At 42.9% G+C, this 20,279-nt stretch overlaps 1 protein-coding gene across 2 annotated transcripts in view; it reads left to right on the top strand.

The window, feature by feature from the left end:
- Nucleotides 1–16: 16 nt before the first annotated feature.
- LOC118360260 (protein NDRG3-like) overlaps nt 17–20,279 on the top strand; it is a 62,382-nt gene continuing 42,119 nt past the window's right edge. The window contains exon 1 of one of the 2 annotated variants that reach the window (XM_052481710.1): nt 17–252. The gene's annotated coding sequence lies outside the window, so the exon portion shown is untranslated. The remainder of the gene's footprint in view (nt 253–20,279) is intronic. The other variant, XM_052481708.1, reaches the window with a different exon arrangement.

Consider the following 20,279-nt stretch of genomic DNA (forward strand, 5'->3'; position numbering starts at 1 on the left):
TTCTCAAATAAAACTGATTCAGATACAAAGCAACACAGCTGAAGGAAGTACCAGTATATATAACCTCCTATCTCACTCATACTGGTCATCCTCTAGGTTCGGGTTGAATGGAAATGTATTCGAGTTGGTCTCCATTTACACATTGAAGAGTCCGTTCATGTGTCAGATCAGCGTGCTGCTGGTTTCAGTTGGTCTCCGGCGGTTCGAGCACTACGAGACAGCCAGTCCGACTGCTTTCTCCTAAATCAACGGGTGAGTAGCACGGTGCATTCTCGGATATAAACCGTGTGTAGCTAAGACATTTGTATGGCAGTTGTTGTTTTTCTTAGCCAAAGCAAAGGTTTGGTAAAGTGCGTTGTTCTCGGCTAGACAACGTTAGCGAGCTGCTAACAGTAGTTAACTAATTGTAGCTAGCTAGTTCAACGTTAATTGATTAAACTAGTTGTCTATGAAGCCCAGCGTAATCCTTATCATTTAATTTGATTAACATTTTCACACGTTTTTAATAGCTAGACGTTACCGTTTAACTTGGCTAGTTAACGACCATTGGACCAGCAGAGAGTGGTTGGAAGAGTAGCCTGTCTTTGGTGCAATCCTAGCTAAAGTTAGCTAGCCAGGACTTGAGATGCTAACTAGTCACCCCAAACTGTTAGTTACAGCTATATTGGGTGTGTATGTATAGTTATTGTGATACTGTTAACCTATTCCCTTGAAAGATTTCACATTAAGAATCAGAACACAGGGCAAGTGATTTAGGGAGATGGACTGTCAATGTCTAGTTAGAGAGACGCAAGTCCTTGGCAGAAGAGCCATGCCCGTTTAAACATAGCTATCCCCCGGTAAAGTGTCCCTTTTGATTGTGTATTCGTGCTGCTAACCTAGATTCCCAAAATACAGTGATTTAAAAACGCAAACAAATGCCAGCAAAGCCATGAGATTAGTGACAGCTGTTTAGGAGTCCAGATGGCCTCTGCAACCGTACAGTAAACCTACACACAAATGATGGCGTTCTGCTCCGAGACCAGAGACTAACATTGAGGGTTGAATTGTGCTTCGTCCCTGTACATAATCTGCAGCCCTTGGATTTATGTACTTTTTAAGCTGTGTTAATGATATGTACTTTTTATAATGTACCATACTGCTTGGAAATTATAAAGGAAAGGAACTGTGGAATTTACTCTCTTCCCAAGACAGGTGAGTTCTGTTGGCAATGGCAAGAGATGATGCGCCCCCCCCAGGGCTACTGGAGCAAGCAAAGCCTTCTACTGTACTTGAGCTGGATTCTCCAGGTTTCTGTGTTACATACAACAGCTGCTGCACAGCCGTGGTGCAGGACTGTTCTCTCCTCTCCATCCTTTATTCTATTTCTGTGGCTGGCCCTGGGGAGGTCTTTGCCAAAGCTCTGCTGGAGGGGAAGAAGACACCACTACTATGTAATCAATGGTGAACATTGTATCCCCTGGGCCCATTTATATCCCCTGAGTTTCATTCAATGTGGTTTTGGTTTATTCAATTGTTTTTGTCCGGTTAATAACTGCTAGGGGATTGGTTGATGTCTGTAATTTATATAATTGTGATTAAGCAATGTAATGACAGCAGCCAACCTCAGTATTACACTCAATGACCACGTGAAATTGTACGTTACACAGTTGAGATTGAGGTTGTCGTCCTAAAGGTCAAAACATGTTGATGATTGCGCATCGGCTACTGCGTGGATGGGCGCTAGCGGGCGTATTAAAAATGCTAGCAGACCACTCGGCCCTCCGTGGAATGAGTTTGACAGCTGTCATGTAGACCGTCATGAAATTTAAAATAACCACCATAACCATTCATTTATTTACGAACAGTCGACTGAAGACTGGCCGACCAGGCATTCGTGTGGTCGAGTCTGTTTCTGTGATAACATGGACTCTTAGCAACGTAATAACTTTGTTGTCCCTTGCTGAAACAAGAAAGGTGTTGTAGCAAACAATGAATAGAATGGGCTTGGAACCTCTAACCTTGGCGATTTGACTGGTAAACTCATGAGCAGTGTTCGTATACTCATACTAACCATACTATTTGTTATGTAAATTGAGTATGTAGTATGCTTATTGGCCATAGTATGGATATATTTAGTATGCCAAAAGTTCCCGGATGTCGTACTAAATTCTCCAAAATACGATGTATACACGCAGTGGATACAATTTTTGTACTTTTTAGGGCCCATAATGCAATTCTTCAGAAAATGGATGTGGCTTTGCAACGCTTTCAGATTTGAAGAAAAAGGTGGAAAATATGCAGCCAAAGTCCGACGACAGTGAATACAAATTAATTGATTTAACTAATTACGACAAATGTTGAGCAATGTAATGTTGGCTGACAATTAGTTAGCTACGCTATCCTTACAGCAGTATGTACCGCCAGTATGTTAGCTGGTTACCTAACGTTAGTTGGCTACTAATACATCGAACTTGCCAGGCAGTATATTAATTATATGCTATCTAACTAACAAGCTAGCAAGAGTATCAACTTCTGGCAGACAGGTGACTAGTATGTTAGTATGGGTATTCGAACACAGCTATGGTTACACTCACAATGACTGCTTGGTATTGTGATGCCATAATGTCCATGGTAATGTTGAATGCTCATTCAAATGATGTTAGCTGATATGGCTCATGCAATGGAATGTAGTTTTTGTAATGTCAGTTGAGTTGAATCAACAAATCACAGCACATATTGATGTGTACACTTCCTGCTTTTACTTCCTGCTTTGGTCCTAATTGTACATCTGCCAGTCCACCCAATATGCTGTCATTGACTTGAATGGGGACTCCTGGTCTATTCATTCTATTTCTATGGCAGCACATGCGGTCAGGAAAGGAGAATCTGTGAGTGTAAATGATTTGTTGCTATTCTAAAGGTTATTACGGAGCCTGTGGTCATTTGGCTGGCCAATTACCGTCATACAAAATTCCATGACCGCCACTGTCCGAGCAGCAGCACTGCAGAGATGCCTGGTAAAGAGCTGCGCAGTGGCATTACCAATTAGGCTACCCAAACAAAACTGGTTAGAGCGGGTGTTGTCTCACAGAACAGAGAAAGCACAAGCTGCTCCCTGATATTGTGTAGGGCCTATATGCAGGGCACCTTTGTAAAATAGATATTGGCCTCTATGGGACTCCCTGCTAAAATAAAGATGAGCTGAAACGCTCCAAATATACCCACATGTAATTTAGGCTGAGTATTTCTATATTTAGATATTTTTCCCTTCCTACATCACAGACTCAGCTGAGCATTGCCCAGGAGGAGCAGGTCCCTTGTCTGTGTATTAGTAAGCACAGTTACTCAGGTAGAGGGTGGGGAATACAAAGCAACGCAAAGCAACGCGCTAACATCAAACGCTCGCTACCCAGCCCAATGGCTCATAAAGAATATTCTGTCAGAGGTTTTTGCTTGCTGTCTGGATAGCCTTATTACCTCTCCTGTGGCCTGTCCTGGCTGCCTGGTCATGGTCCCCTAGCCAGGCTACTCTCCCTCTCCTTACTGTATTGCCAGATGAGGGTGTCTCCATCCCCCCCGAGCTCTTCTCTCTTTGGAAACAGATGTCACCCTCGTCTGCTCCGTTGCGTCTTGAATACCAACCTCAATGTGTAATGGAGACGAGTCACGGGTGTGTCACTTTGCAGTGCTCAGTCTGCCAACCTTATTCTCCTAGCATTCTGGCTGGTGCCCATACAGACTCTCTCTCCATTAGCCGACCATGAGTAGGAGACTCCGATGCCTGACCTGGCAGCACTCCACAGGTGGATCACTGTGAAACCAGTGCCAGAGGAGAGCCAGACTTTGGGGGCTGCACTGGAATAAAATAAACCCGAATGTTAGTTGTTTAGTCACTTTTTAGTGTGGGTTTGTGAGATACATGGATGGAGTTGGTGACCTTGAGCTTGCTGGAGTGACGTGAGTTTATAATCCCTGTGCCAAACAATGCCAAGGTAACCTGTCTAAATGACTATCTCCCCGTTGCACTCACATCTTTAGCCATGACATGCTGCTTTGAAAGGCTGGTCATGGCTCAACACCATCATTCCAGACACCCTGGACCCACTCCAATGCACACACTGCCCCAACTGATCCACAGACGACGCAATCTCTATTGCACTCCACACTACCCTCTCCTACCTGGACAAGAGGGCCACTTGTGCAAGAATGCTGTTCATTGACTACAGCTCAGCTCCAAGCACATCACTAAGCTCAGGAACATGGGACTGAACAACTGCATCCTGGACTATCTGACTGGCCGCCCCCAGGTAGTGAGGGTAGGCAACAACACATCCACCACACAGACCCTCAACCTGGGGGTGGGGGGGCCTCAGGGTGTGTGCTTAGTCCCTTCCTTTACTCCATGTTCACCCATGACTGTGACTGCGCACGACTCCAAAACCTTTTATTAAAGTTTGCTGACGAGACAAGTGGTAGGCCTGACCGCCAACGACGATGCGCACGCCCATTTGATCATTCCTTAGTGACGTGGACACTGGGAACTTGACCCGCTCCACATCGTCAGAGCTGTGGGGGAGCTGGTCAAGAGTTTCAAGTTCCCAGTGTCCACTTCACTAAGGAATGAACATGGTCCACACACCCCAACACAGTCGTGAAGAAGGCATGATAACGCCTCTTCCCCCTCAGGAGGCTGAAAAGATTTGGCATGGACCCTCAGATCCTCAACAAGTTACACAGCTGCACCATTGAGAACATCTTGACTGGCTGCATCATGGCGTGGTATGGGAACTGCTTGGCATCCGACCGCAAGGCTGGAACCAACAGGACCCTGAACAGCTTCTACCCCCCCAATCCATAAGACTACTAAATAACTACCTGGACTATCTGCATGGATCCTTTTTGCACTAACTCTTTTGACTTTTCACATTCTCTGCTGATACTATTTGTATCTATCCTGTTTCGTAGTCACTTACCTATATGTACATATCTACCTCAATTTCCTTGTACCCCTGAACATCGGCTCGGTTCTGGTACCCCGGGTATATAGCCAAGTTGTCGTTCCTCGTTGTGTATTATTTTTCTCCATGTTGTTGGGAAGGGCCCGTGAGGAAGCATTTCACTGTTCGTCTACACGTATTTTATGTGAAAATACAATTAGATTTGATCCCCTGCTGCAGAGAGACTGTTACATGTGATACACTTGTGTAGCATCGGAAGTTTCTGTCTCCTCCACATTCCAGCCCTGCAATTATACCCATGGACCTGCTGCATCTGTGGAATGACAGTTCAGTCCTCCTTTTAGAAATAAACTCAAAGACAAAGGGGTTGAATGAGGCTCCCTTTGTTAGACTCTTCCCCTCCGTACAATGAGACGCTAATGGAAACCACCCACACGCACAGCTGAGACTCAGCGTGTGTGTATAAATGAGCCTAGAGAGCCCCGGGTTTTGTCATCACTCTCTCTCTCTCTCTCGCTCTCTCTCTCCCCCTCGCTTCCATATATCTTTAATACAGTATTGTGACAGTGTGGATATCATATTAGGCCTTACACTGGGTCCATCGACTTAAGTAGCCGTGGTTGACAGACGGAACGGAGGTCACCTGGCTGTTTCAAACTCACGGATCTGTTTGTAGCCTGGTGTGTGTATGACCATTTGTTTTCTCTCCGCCCAGACAGCTTCCAACATGGAACAATTTCTTCATTTTTTTTAGCCAAGAAGTACGTGGCACACTAGGACTAAATCTGGTGTTGTGAAATCTGTTTTGAGACTCTAAGGTAAACATGAGAAATAAAGTCTTAAACTTTAAACTGCTCATTTTTTTATTTCATAGTTTAAAGGAAGAAGAAAAAATGACATGTGAATTTCTCAAAGCAGATATGGTCCTACGTATGACCGATGGGGGGGGGCGATTCAGTTCAATGTACCTCAGTCCTGGATACCAGACTGTGCTCACCTTACTGCTGTCCCCCCACCACTCGGCAATGATGGTAGGTCATGACGTTTTTAGGTTCTCTGCTGTGTTACACCCCCCCATGTTCTCAGGTCAGTACATGGGACTTCATATCTCACCTCTCATCAGTGTGATGGCTCCCAGCAGTGATGTATGACAGCGTTCTCAGGTCAGTACATGGGACTTCATATCTCACCTCTCATCAGTGTGATGGCTCCCAGCAGTGATGTATGACAGCGTTCTCAGGTCAGTACATGGGACTTCATATCTCACCTCTCATCAGTGTGATGGCTCCCAGCAGTGATGTATGACAGCGTTCTCAGGTCAGTACATGGGACTTCATATCTCACCTCTCATCAGTGTGATGGCTCCCAGCAGTGATGTATGACAGCGTTCTCAGGTCAGTACATGGGACTTCATATCTCACCTCTCATCAGTGATGTATGACAGCGTGTTCATATACATCCAACAATCTGTTGTTAACGCCACATATGGTGTTCGATAGCTTGCGCTTTTTTACATGGCATCTTGTAGTCTGGTTCTAGATAATGCAATCAGGCATTGAAGCCAACATCCTCTATCATTGACAATGGCTGCATGTCAACTGCAATCCTGTGGTCCTTCTGTAGCTCAGTTGGTAGAGCATGGCGCTTGTAACGCCAGGGTAGTGGGTTCGATTCCCGGGACCACCCATACGTAGAATGTATGCACACATGACTGTAAGTCGCTTTGGATAAAAGCGTCTGCTAAATGGCATTTATTATTATTATTATAATCTTTTCTGTAGTCGACGCTGTGAAAAATCCTCACTCCGTCTCTCATCGCCTCTGTCTGTTTGGGTCTCACCGTGCTTCCCTTTCAGATGGTTAAGCATTGCACCTGTACTGCCACTCTAGCTCATTTCCACCTCCTAAAACTTCACCACCTTCTCATTTAACTACTCAAAGTATTGTCAATTTAGCCATACAGGACTTGGCTTCCCTTTCTCGCTCTCTACCATTTGTCCAAATGTGAACAACGATGGCGCTTTATAACTGCGGCAAATCATGTGAAAGATGCATATCTCCTAGCATTGTTGCGTTAGGTATTTTTGTTCAATTTAAATGTTTCCCTTTTATGGTAATGATGATGAGAACCTGTTAGTGGTAGTTTTGTGATAACTGCATTGTGACATTTATGTTTTAGAAAACCAAACACAATTTTTCCCTAAAGGTTAAGAATCCCAATTTCGTTTAAATGTTCACACCCCTACTGTGAGGTGTCATTATCGAGGCTAAAATGTGGACAAAGCATGACGTGGGAAGCAATTGAAGAGTGTTAACCAGGTTGTGAATAAATGGCTCAGCGGTGTCAAAATAATTCTCATGGAGGGGTGTGTGGGGTGGGTGGGGGGGGGGGGTGTTTACTTTAATCAGTAAATGGCCTGTGTGTTTCCTTAGTCTTTCTGGACCAGACACCAGAGAGCACAGCAAAGTGTCATGTAGGAATGACCTCTCCTGACGTAAGACAATGAGAGTGAATTACAGCTGGTTTGAATTGAAACCGTTAACTCAGTAGGTGACAGGGAAAACGTACATATTATCTCCCACAGAAGTATAACCCCCTAACAGCATGCTATAATGTCAATGGAAGATGCTCTAAGGATTAGGAAATGGGCAAAATCAGGTAAAATCAGGAATTGCGCAGGGCAGTTGTCTAGGCCCCTTTTTTCAATCTTAATAACAACATGCCTTTGCCTAAAGCCAGTGTGTCTATCCATGCGGATGACTTAACACTATACATGTCAGCTACCACAGGGACTGAAATGACTGCAGCACTTAACTTCTCTAGGATAGGGGAACAGTCACGTCTCACTTGGCCAAAAGCCAGGGAAAATGCAGAGCGTGAGATTCAAATAAAATGAAACTTTCAAATTTTCATTAAATCACACATGTAAGATACTAAATTAAAGCTACACTCGTTGTGAATCCAGCCAACATGTCAGATTTTAAAAAGGCTTTTCGGTCGAAAGCATAAGATGCTACTATCTGATGATAGCAAATCAAATGTATTTGTCACATGGGTAGCAGATGTTAATGCGAGTGTAGAGAAATGCTTGTGCTTCTAGTTCCGACAATGCAGTAATAACCAACGAGTAATCTAACCTAACAATTCCAAAACTACTACCTTATACACACACACAAGTGTAAAGGGATAAAGAATATGTACACAAAGATGTATCAATGAGTGATGGTACAGAACGGCATAGGCAAGATGCAGTAGATGGTATAGAGTACAGTATATACATATGAGATGAGTAATGTAGGGTATGTAAACATTATATTAAGTAGCATTGTTTGAAGTGGCTAGTGATATATTTTACATCAATTTCCATCAATTCCCATTATTAAAGTGGCTGGAGTTAGTATGCTGGCAGCAGCCACTCTATGTTAGTGGTGGCTGTTTAACAGTCTGATGGCCTTGAGATGGAAGCTGTTTTTCAGTCTCTCGGTCCCTACTTTAATGCACCTGTACTGACCTCGCCTTCTGGATGATAGGGTGGTGAACAAGTAGTGGCTCGGGTGGTTGTTGTCCTTGATGATCTTTATGGCCTTCCTGTGACATCGGGTGGTGTAGGTGTCCTGGAGGGCAGGTAGTTTGCCCCCGGTGATGCATTGTGCAGACCTCACTACCCTCTGGAGAGCCTTACGGTTTTGGGCGGAGCAGTTGCCGTACCAGGCGGTGATACAGCCCGACAGGATGCTCTCGATTGTGCATCTGTAGAAGTTTGTGTGCTTTTGGTCACAAGTTGAATTTCTTCAGCCTCCTGAGGTTGAAGAGTAAACAAAGAGTAGCATATTTCAACCCTGCAGGTGCTATACAAAACACAGAAATAAAATGTATATATCATGCCTTGCCTTTGACGAGCTGCTTTTGTTGGCACTCCAATATGTCCCATAAACATCACAATTGGTCCTTTTTTGTTCGATTAATTCCGTCCATATATATCCAAAATGTCAATTTATTTGGTGCCTTTGATCCAGAAAAAAGTCACTACAAAATATCTCAAGTTACCTGTAAACTTTGCCAAAACATTTCTAAATACTTTTGTAATACAACTTTAGGTATTTTTAAACGTTAATAATCTATCAAGTTGAAGACGGGTCTATCTGTTTTCAATAGAGGATGAGTGGAAACTAACTCTACTTTTCAAGTCTTGGCCAACTCTCAACAGCGTTACCCTTTTCCAAGATGGCTGTACTTCTTCATTGCACAAAGGAATAACCTCAACCAAATTCCAAAGACTGGTGACATCCAGTGGAAGCGGTAGGAACTGCAAACGAGTGCCTAAGAAATATCGTTTCCCCATGAGAACCCAATGAAAAGACAGTGACCTCAAATAAATAATTCTGAATGGTTAGTCCTCGGGGTTTTGCCTGCTATATAAGTTCTGTTATACTCACAGACATGATTCAAACAGTTTTTAGAAACTTAAGTTTTCTATCCAAATCTACTAATAATATGCATATCTTATACATCTTATATTCTTGGCATGAGTAGCAGGAAGTTGAAATTGGGCACGCTATTTATCCAAAAGTGAAAATGCTGCAGTTCTTTTCAGAATGGGTGGCAAGGAATAAGTTAGTCCTAAATATTTCAAAAACTAAAACCATTATATTTGGGACAAACCATTCACTAAATTCTAAACCTTAACTAAATATTGTAATGAATGTGGTAATTGAGCAAGTTAAGGAGACTAAACTGCTTGGACTAACCCTGGATTGTAAACTGTCATGGTCAAAACATCCATACAACAGTAGCTAGGATGGGGAGAAGTCTGTCCATAATAAAGCTCTGCATTCTTAACAACACTATAAACAAGGCAGGTCCTAGGTTTGTTGCACCTGGACTACTGTTCAGTCGTGTGGTCAGGTGCCACAGAGGGACTTAGGAAAATTGCAATTTGCTCAGAACAGGGCAGCGGGACTAGCCCTTGGATGTACACAGCGCACTAACATGAGTAATATGCATGTCAATCTCTCCTGGCACAAAGTGGAGGAGAGATTGACTTCATCACTACTTGTAAGAGGTATTGACATGTTGAATGCACAGAGTTGTCTGTCTGAACTACTATCACACAGCTCAGACACCCATGCATACCCCACAAGACATGCCACCAGAAGTCTCTTCGCAGTCCCCAAGTCCAGAAAAGACTATGAGAGGTGCACAGTACTACATAGAGCCATGATTACATGGAACTCTATTCCACATTAAGTAACTCATGCAAGCAGTAAAATTAGATTTAGAAATGTAAAATACACATTATGGAACAGCGGGGACTGTGAAGCAACACATGGGCACAGACACATGCATACATACACACTATACACACACGTTCACATGGATTTTGTGTTGTAGATATGTGGTAGTAGAGTATGGGCCTGAGGGCACACTTAATATAATAATATGTTGTGAATGTATTGTAATGTTTAAAAATAATAACTGCCTTCATGTTGCTGGACCCCAGGAAGAGTAGACAGTAGCTAAATACAAATACACTGCCACCTACACTGAGTGTTCAAAACATTTAAGGACATCTTCCTAATATTGAGTTGCACCCCCCCGAAACGGTTCCACAGGGATGCTGGTCAACTTTGACTCCAATGCTTCCCAAGGTTGTCAAGTTGGCTGGACATCCTTTGGATGGTGGACCATTTTTGATACACGCGGGAACTGTTTAGGGTGAAGAATGTAACAGCATTGCAGTTCTTGACACAATCCAGTGTGCCTGCACCTACTACCAAACCCCGTTCAAAGGCACTTAAATATTTTGTCTCACCCTCAATGCCACCCATACACAATCCATATCTCAAATGTTTCAAGGCTTAAAAATCCTTCTTTAACCAGTCTCTTCCCCTTCATTTGCTTCTCTCTCATTTTTCCGTCACATCTTTTATCATTTCGGTTAATCTTCATTTGCAATATTTGATTAATACAGGCAGGTCCTTAATATTTTAATTGTGTGGTTGGGGAATGGGGATAACCAATGATATCTCTTCTCGCACCTGATGACGAAGACTGGTCACCATGGCAACTTAGGTTCCGTTTGGGCAGATGTTGCGCTGGGTGGGTGGAGGGAATTGGGGGAGCTGAGCTGGGCCATGGCTCTCTGTCTGAGAAATCGGGTTAGGAGTTGCCATGAGCTATGTCACTAATCAGACTAATCAGACTTCTCTGCATGTCTGTGTCTCAGTATGTCTATTTCTGTCATTACAGAAAGTGATTGGGGATCCATAACTAATGTCTTTCGTCTTGGTAAAGAATGCTGGCTGACGATTCCTCTGCTCTAGGATACATGAACTAGGCTACTATGCTCAGTGCTGGGCAGAAAACTGTCTATGCAGATCTGGGGACTGTAAGGGAAAGGCCTATATTACAGCAGCACTGCCCCCCCCCATAGCCCTGGCTGTGACCCTCCCTACTAAGGCTTGACTAACTTTTTTTTCAGACAAGTATTATTATTTTGCTTGTCCAAAGGCTCAGGTCGCTGCAAGGAACCACTTTACAAAATAAAATGCATCGCGACAGTCAGACACAAATGTAGGCTACACTCTGCCTATTGGCTGCTTTGCATATCTGTCTCAAAAACAACACTGTTCCTTTAAGGCTCTCCTGCAGGATGGTTGGCCACACTTCTTTTAAAAACATTTTTATTTAACAAAGCAAGTCAGTTAAGAACAAATTCTTATTTACAATGACAGCCTAGGAACAGTTAACAGCCTTGTTCAGGAGCAGAACAACAGATTTTTACCATGTCAGCTTGGGGATTCGGTCTAGCATCCTTTCGGTTACTGGCCCAACGCTCTAACCACTAGGCCTGCTGCCCTTGGTAGCCTATAATATTACAATTACAACCAAATACTTTTTATGTCTTTTATAAAATAATTCCCTCCTGGGCTTGAAATTAAGGCAGACCCGTCGTCCCTCGGACGATAAATACGTCTACGGTTCAAAATAGACTCTGGGACAGTTCTCGGACGACAGATAACAAATCATACAGCCACTGCACGCACGCCAGTTTTAGTTTAAGCAATGAGGCTGATGGAACAGATCAGACCGTTTTTAGTTTAAAATGTTAAGTTTTATTTCTTCATATTATAAGCTCAACAAATGCACACATACATGGCTGTTGGCTAGTATAGGCATATGCACTGTTACAAAAACACCATTCTCAAAAGTGCACCACATGCGATTTCATGTGACCAAGACGAAATTACTCCATTAGAAAGAGGGGAATCTAATAGCAACATTTAGGATGGGTTATTAATATGACTAAGTTTATGCCTTGGTTGCTGGACAATGAAAGAATGTTGAATTTGAAAACCAATGGAACATGAGAGAAATGCTGGTTTCAATGGCATGAAGCGTTAGTTCCCTCAACATTTGTATGGTTGTATTTTGGCTAGGCTACTTTGAAACGAGGTAAGACATGCTTCATAAAACGACATAAAACGTCCAGGTTTTAAACGACATAGTGTATGGTTAAATAGTTTCAAAATGCTGACCGTTGCCTCTCAGATTCAAGGTGGGTGATGTGCAGTGCACAGCATGCACCGTCTTTCACTCGGATCTTGTGACCATTTGATCTGAACTAACTGTGCCTCGAGTATGTCGACAGAATCAAACCTTTTAGACGTTAATGTTAGTTGTCCTTCATTATATTTGTCAAATATGACTGGCTTTTAGCCTATATTTATATAATTCAAAATCTCATTCTTGTTCAGCTTCATTTTCTGGTGCTGCCTTCATGTCAGCATCAGTTTTAACATGAGGCTGTAGCCAATATGCATATCACCTACACTTTGATCTGTAGTTTTTTTATATATATATGTACATCGAAAAAAATGTTTTTATATTTTTCTAATGTTGGCCTATGATCCAAACCTGGCCGGCACTTAATGTTTTGATTTAAAAAAATATATATATATTTTTTAACATGTCACCTTAACCTCTTGCTCCTACCCGACACGCAGGCGTCCCATCTATACATCTGGAAATGCAAATGCGCTACGCTAAATGCTAATAGCACTCGTTAAAACTCAAACGTTCATTAAAATACACATGCAGGGTACTGAATTAAAGCTACACTCGTTGTGAATCCAGGCAACGAGTCAGATTTCTAAAATGCTTTTCGGCGAAAGCATGAGAAGCTATTATCTGATAGCATGTAACACCCCAAAAGACCCGCAGGGGACGTAAACAAAATAATTAGCATAGTCGGCGCTACACAAAACGCACAAATAAAATATAAAACATTAATTACCTTTGACCATCTTCTTTGTTGGCACTCCTAGATGTCCCATAATCACTATTGGGTCTTTTTTCCCGATTTAAATCGGTCCATATATAGCCTAGATATAGATCTATGAAGACTGTGATCAAGGAAAAAAATAGCGTTTTATAACGTAACGTCATTTTTTAAAATTAAAAAAGTTGACGATAAACTTTCACAAAACACTTCGAAATACTTTTGTAATGAAACTTTAGGTATTAGTAAACGTTAATAAGCGATCAAATTGATCACGAGGCGATGTATATTCTATAGCTGTACGTCTGGAAATAATGTCCGGGTAAATCTCAACCAAAATATCCGGTCGGAGACCGGAAGAAAGGCGCTACCTTGTGTCCGTTTGACCAAGAAACAAATCGTAGGCAAATGACAAGACTGTTGACATCGTGTGGAAGCTGTAGGTATTGCAACCTCGGCCCCATTTAATGTGGTTCACATTCAACAATGGCTTCTAGTGGCGCATGGATATATTTTCAGTGATCAGATTTTCCTGCGCTTTTCGATGAAACGCATGTTCTGTTATAGTCACAGCCGTGATTTAACCAGTTTTATAAACGTCTGAGTGTTTTCTATCCACACATACTAATCATATGCATATACTATATTCCTGGCATGAGTAGCAGAGCGATTTTTAACAGAATGTTCGAAAAAGTAGGGGGTAGGAGTAACAGGTTAAATCTACACTGCTCAAAAAAATAAAGGGAACACTTAAACAACACAATGTAACTCCAAGTCAATCACACTTCTGTGAATTCAAACTGTCCACTTAGGAAGCAACACTGATTGACAATAAATTTCACATGCTGTTGTGAAACTGGAATAGACAACAGGTGGAAATTATAGGCAATTAGCAAGACACCCCAATAAAGGAGTGGTTCTGCAGGTGGTGACCACAGACCACTTCTCAGTTCCTATGCTTCCTGGCTGATTTTTTGGTCACTTGAATGCTGGCGGTGCTTTCACTCTAGTGGTAGCATGAGACTGAGTCTACAACCCACACAAGTGGCTCAGGTAGTGCAGCTCATCCAGGATGGCACATCAATGCGAGCTGTGGCAAGGTTTGCTGTGTCTGTCAGCGTAGTGTCCAGAACATGGAGGCGCTACCAGGAAACAGGCCAATACATCAGGAGACGTGGAGGAGGCCGTAGGAGGGCAACAACCCAGCAGCAGGACTGCTACCTCCGCCTTTGTGCAAGGAGGAGCAGGAGGAACACTGCCAGAGTCCTGCAAAATGACCTCCGGCAGGATACAAATGTGCATGTGTCTGCTCAAACGGTCAGAAACGGACTCCGTGAGGGTGGTATGAGGGCCCGATGTCCACAGGTGGGGATTGTGCTTACAGCCCAAAACCGTGCAGGACGTTTGGCATTTGCCAGAGAACACCAAGATTGGCAAATTCGCCACTGGCGCCCTGTGCTCTTCAGATGAAAGCAGGTTCACACTGAGCACATGTGACAGTCTGGAGACGCCGTGGAGAACGTTCTGCTGCCTGCAACATCCTCCAGCATGACCGGTTTGGTGGTGGGTCAGTCATGGTGTGGGGTGGCATTTCTTTGGGGGCCGCACAGCCCTCCATGTGCTCGCCAGAGGTAGCCTGACTGCCAGGTACCGAGATGAGATCCTCAGACCCCTTGTGAGACCATATGCTGGTGCGGTTGGCCCTGAGTTCCTCCTAATGCAAGACCATGCTAGACCTCATGTGGCTGGAGTGTGTCAGCAGTTCCTGCAAGAGGAAGGCATTGATGCTATGGACTGGCCCGCCCGTTCCCCAGACCTGAATCCAATTGAACACATCTGGGACAACATATTTCAACTCAACTCCAGCCACTTTAATAATGGGAATTGATGGGAAATGATGAAAATATATCACTAGCCACTTTAAACAATTCTACCTAATATAATGTTTACATACCCTAGATTATCCATCTCATATGTATACGTATATACTGTACTCTATATCATCTACTGCATCTTTATGTAATACATGTATCACTAGCCACTTTAACTATGCCACTTTGTTTACATACTCATCTCATATGTATACACTGCACTCAATACCATCTACTGTATCTTGCCTATGCCGCTCTGTACCATCACTCATTCATATATCTTATGTACATATTCTTTATCCCCTTACACTTGTGTGTGTGTATAAGACAGTAGTTTTGGAACTGTTAGTGAGATTACTTGTTGGTTATTACTGCATTGTCGGAACTAGAAGCACAAGCATTTCGCTACACTCGCATTAACATCTGCTAACCATGTGTATGTGACAAATAAAATTTTATTTGATGTTTCGCTCCATCCACCAACGCCACGTTGCACCACAGACTGTCCATGAGTTGGCGGATGCTTTAGTCCAGGTCTGGGAAGAGATCCCTCAGGAGACCATCCGCCACCTCATCAGGAGCATGCCCAGGCGTTGTAGGGAGGTCAACCAGGCACGTGGAGGCCACACACACTACTGAGCCTCATTTTGACTTGTTTTAAGGACATTACATCAAAGTTGGATCAGCCCGTAGTGTGGTTTTCCACTTTAATTTTGAGTGTGACTCCAAATGCAGACCTCCATGGGTTGATACATTTGATTTCCAATGATAATTTGTGTGATTTTGTTGTCAGCACTTTCAACTATGTAAAGAAAAAGTATTTAATAAGAATATTTCATTCATTCAGATCTAGGATGTGATATTTTAGTGTTCCCTTTATTTTTTTGAGCAGTGTATATTCTTGTCCGACTATATTCATTTTTACTTGTTCCGGACAAGCTGGCGTTAATGTCGAGCCCTGCTATTCTGTCAACTGCTTTTCTCAAACTCATTATTTATCAACTCATCTGACATGTTAATCTCTTCTTATTCTTTCTTCCTGAAAATAAGGCTATATTAGATTATAATTGATGACGTGAGCTACATAACCTAATTTTGAAAGACTATGATACACATGGTCATGGACAGGATATTAATGTGTATGGCAATAACAGGGTTTGTGATTGACGTATTATAAAATATAATTTTGTGGTTTTATTTTTTCAAGGGAAAAGGTCATCTCAGTCATGTCTTGTGTATGCTATGGTTAGCGGGATTGCAACTGTGTGGGTGTGTGTGTTTTGTCAGAGGTCTGTGTGTGGGCGTGTTAGTTTGTGTTATTACACCATCACTGACCGACTCATCGGCTCATATCTTGGGATAGTGTCTTTGTTGTTGCAGTGCTCATGACTAGGGTTTAATTGCAGGAACTTGGCTACTGAGATTTCCCGCCCGAACCCACTTCCTTTTCCAGGGATAAATAATTGAGAAACCGGTAAAATATAAAGATGTATTTCTATCAACAGCATGACGTGAAATGGAATTGTTAAATTATATGCAATGTCTAAATCTGGCTTCTCTATGGCTTCTGTCTGCATGATCAATCATCAATGCTGAGAGTGGGGACAGACGGTGCATCTCATATGGTTCGCAGTTTACAATGCATGTATCATATTGTTTTCTTGCGACAGGTACATTTGCTGCAGCATAGCCTATGCGTGCCTAATTTACACATCATCTGGCTTGCGGGCGGGGGGGGGGTTCACCTTATTTTTGACTTGTAAAAAGCAGCTGCACCATTTTTATTTTTTAACCCCATCACTCAAATATCGTTGCTTTAAAGGGTAGGGAGGATGTGTTTTTTTTTTACTGACCAAGTAAAAACAACATGTACCTCTTCTCCTTTTTGTTTTGTCTCCTATTTGTCATGTTCTCTGCCAAGTAGGCAACGCAAGGTTTGTAACTTTTTCCACCTTGACATCTGGAAGCTATCCATTTTAGAAATGTTCTCGCTATTGAATTTCCCTCACTCTTACTTACCATCGAATGGGCCCCAGCCATCAATCTGTATCTGCTCTTTTGTTCTGCGGTTGTTTTAACTGATCGTCAGTAGTTTGGCTCTAGCATGTCGACCGTCGCCGTGCTGGTTGTCTAGGCTGGCTAGGCTAATAGCTAACTTTAGCTGGCTGGCTACCCTTTTTATTATAATTTTGTTGATTACTGGCTAAGAACTGAATATTAGTGATGCACTGATATGACATTTTTGTCCGATAGCGTTATTTTCCTTGCCCCCCAAAAAAAAAAAACATTTAAAATGCTAGTGGCCATTTTAAGCATTCTAGTACAATTAAATACACTGCTCAAAAAAATAAAGGGAACACTAAAATAACACGTCCTAGATCTGAATGAATGAAATATTCTTATTAAATACTTTTTCTTTACATAGTTGAATGTGCTGACAACAAAATCACACATTGTCAATGGAAATCAAATTTATCAACCCACGGAGGTCTGGATTTGGAGTCTCACTCAAAATTTGTGGAAACCACACTACAGGCTGATCCAACTTTGATGTAATGTCCTTAAAACAAGTCAAAATGGGGCTCAGTAGTTTGTGTGGCTGTACGTGCCTGTTTGACCTCCCTACAACGTCTGGGCATGCTCTTGATGAGGTGGCAGATGGTCTCCTGAGGGATCTCCTCCCAGACCTGGACTAAAGCATCCGCCAACTCCTGGACAGTCTGTGGTGCAACGTGGCGTTGGTGGATGGAGCGAGACATGATGTGCTCAATTGGATTCAGGTCTGGGGAACGGGCGGGCCAGTCCATAGCATCAATACCTTCCTCTTGCAAGAACTGCTGACACACTCCAGCCACATGAGGTCTAGCATTGTCTTGCATTAGGAGGAACCCAGGGCCAACCGCACCAGCATATGGTCTCACAAGGGTCTGAGGATCTCATCTCGGTACCTAATGCAGTCAGGCTACCTCTGGCGAGCACATAGCGGGCTGTGCGCCCCCCACACCATGACTGACCCACCGCCAAACCAGTTATGCTGGAGGATGTTGCAGGCAGCAGAACGTTCTCCACGGCGTCTCCAGACTGTCATGTTTGTCACGTGCTCAGTGTGAACCTGCTTTCATCTGTGAAGAGCTGTGCGCCAGTGGTGAATTTGCCAATCTTGGTGTTCTCTGGCAAATGCCAAACGTCCTGCACGATGTTGGGCTGTAAGCACAACCCCCACCTGTGGACGTCGGGCCCTCATACCACCCTCATGGAGTCTGTTTCTGACCGTTTGAGCAGACACATGCACATTTGTGGCCTGCTGGAAGTCATTTTGCAGGGCTCTGGCAGTGCTCCTCCTTGCACTATGCTGGCTGTATTGGTGCTACAGTGGTTCTTCCTTTAAAGTTCCGGCACACCTCGTGTGCTGCCGCAGAATTCTGTGGCACGTCATTAAAAATGTGAAATTTTTCTGTTATTGCTAGTTTGACCACCAGAGGGCATCTTTGAGAAACATTTGATAGTATTCCGTATTGGCATTACCAGACAATTTTTAAAACCTTTTTTTGTAATAACATAGTATAGGTGATTTGAATTGAAGAAATTTGGCTTAATTAATATTATGGTGGAGGAAAAACTAAGCCCTCAGGGTTTCCGTTAGGATTGAATGGAAAATATGACTCTGTACAACGTGACGGTAGGGAGTAGACTCCAGGGTTTTCTCTAAATTGTTTGCCTTCACTAGACGGCTTTCTTCCAATATTTCGGTAAATCAGTGATATTTATTCCCATAGTAATTCATTATGTATCCCTAACTAAATCAACATCTGCATTTTGGAAGTTTTTTTTATTTTTTATATCATTATTTGACGAAATGTGTATTTGTTTATTAGGCTACTGTGCAGTCTACAATACATACTGTAGTAAACATGGGAAAGTGCCTAATTCCTTACGTAAGTGAGAGCAGGCCATGTCTGTACTAGAGGTCGACCGATTGTGATTTTTCAACACCGATACCGATTTATTGGAGGACCGAAAAAAGCCGATACGGATTAATCAGACGTTTTTTTTTCTCTCTCTCTCTCTCTCTTTAGGATGGAACAGAAAATATGGCGCTGTACAACGTGACGCTCGTAAATAAACTTCCAGACACAAATGAGACCACTCTTGACCATTTTACTTGCCTTAGCAGAGCAGGTTAACCAGAGCGTTGGTGACAATTGAATTTCCCTTTTTTGCTGACGTTTACTGACACAGGCCATATTCAACAAGAGGTGTTGAGCACTCGTAAATGCATTGTTTTGCTACAGTCAGACACGAGTGCTCTGAAATCGGAGTAGATCTCCAGAGCGAATTTACAAAAGCACCCGAATGTCCCTTGAACACACAAGGACTATGCCGTTTAGCTAAGCTAAGAATGACGGGAATAATCAAGTCAATAAACATTGGGTAGTTAGTTCGCCTATAGTTAATATGCTGTCAAGTTTGATGTATAACTACTAACGTTAGGTAGAAAAGTTATTACTTTATTACTTTGAGTAGCAAGCTACCCCTTGGTTGTTAGGGCAAATCTGGTCTATGACAGGAGGGGAGGGGTTCAATAGTCTATTGTTCAGCTATTAGCCCCCCTCCACAACTTGCAACAAATTGTGGTTTTCCTTTCCCTCTTCCAAGCGTTATCATTCTGCGCCTGAGTGGCTCGCTTGTCGGCTGGCAGGATATGGCAGCATCTTCGGTTGTGCATCAAGAATTCTGCACGTTTGTATGAAGGTGTGGTTAGTCACAGGCAAATTGTTATGCTATGGAGGTACATTTGTCTTTTTTTTTTTTTGTCGAACAAAGTTTTTTTCAATCAAATAATTGTTCTGAAAGCAACTTCTGACACAATGGAAGTCTAAGCGGACACCTACGAAGGAGGACTGTGTGATGAGGGCATCTCAGGTAAGCAGCACTGGGCGTTCTTCCGTCCTACTTTTACATAGCTAGTATTTAGCCCCTACGATTTAGTGTCGGTTCATAACATTTAGCTACGAACGCCTGTTCTCAGATCACTCTCTTTCACGACGAGTTAGGGAGTCTCTGCAGAGTGTAGATGGGGAAATATGCAATGATACCTGCACCATCACCTAATGAACAACCACAATACCAGTCTAGTGTTCAGCTTTATGTGCTGTACTGACGTATCCTGAAATAGACATCTTCAT

Source organism: Oncorhynchus keta, chromosome 27, assembly GCF_023373465.1.
Source record: "Oncorhynchus keta strain PuntledgeMale-10-30-2019 chromosome 27, Oket_V2, whole genome shotgun sequence".
In the NCBI taxonomy this organism is placed as follows: Eukaryota; Metazoa; Chordata; class Actinopteri; order Salmoniformes; family Salmonidae; genus Oncorhynchus; species Oncorhynchus keta.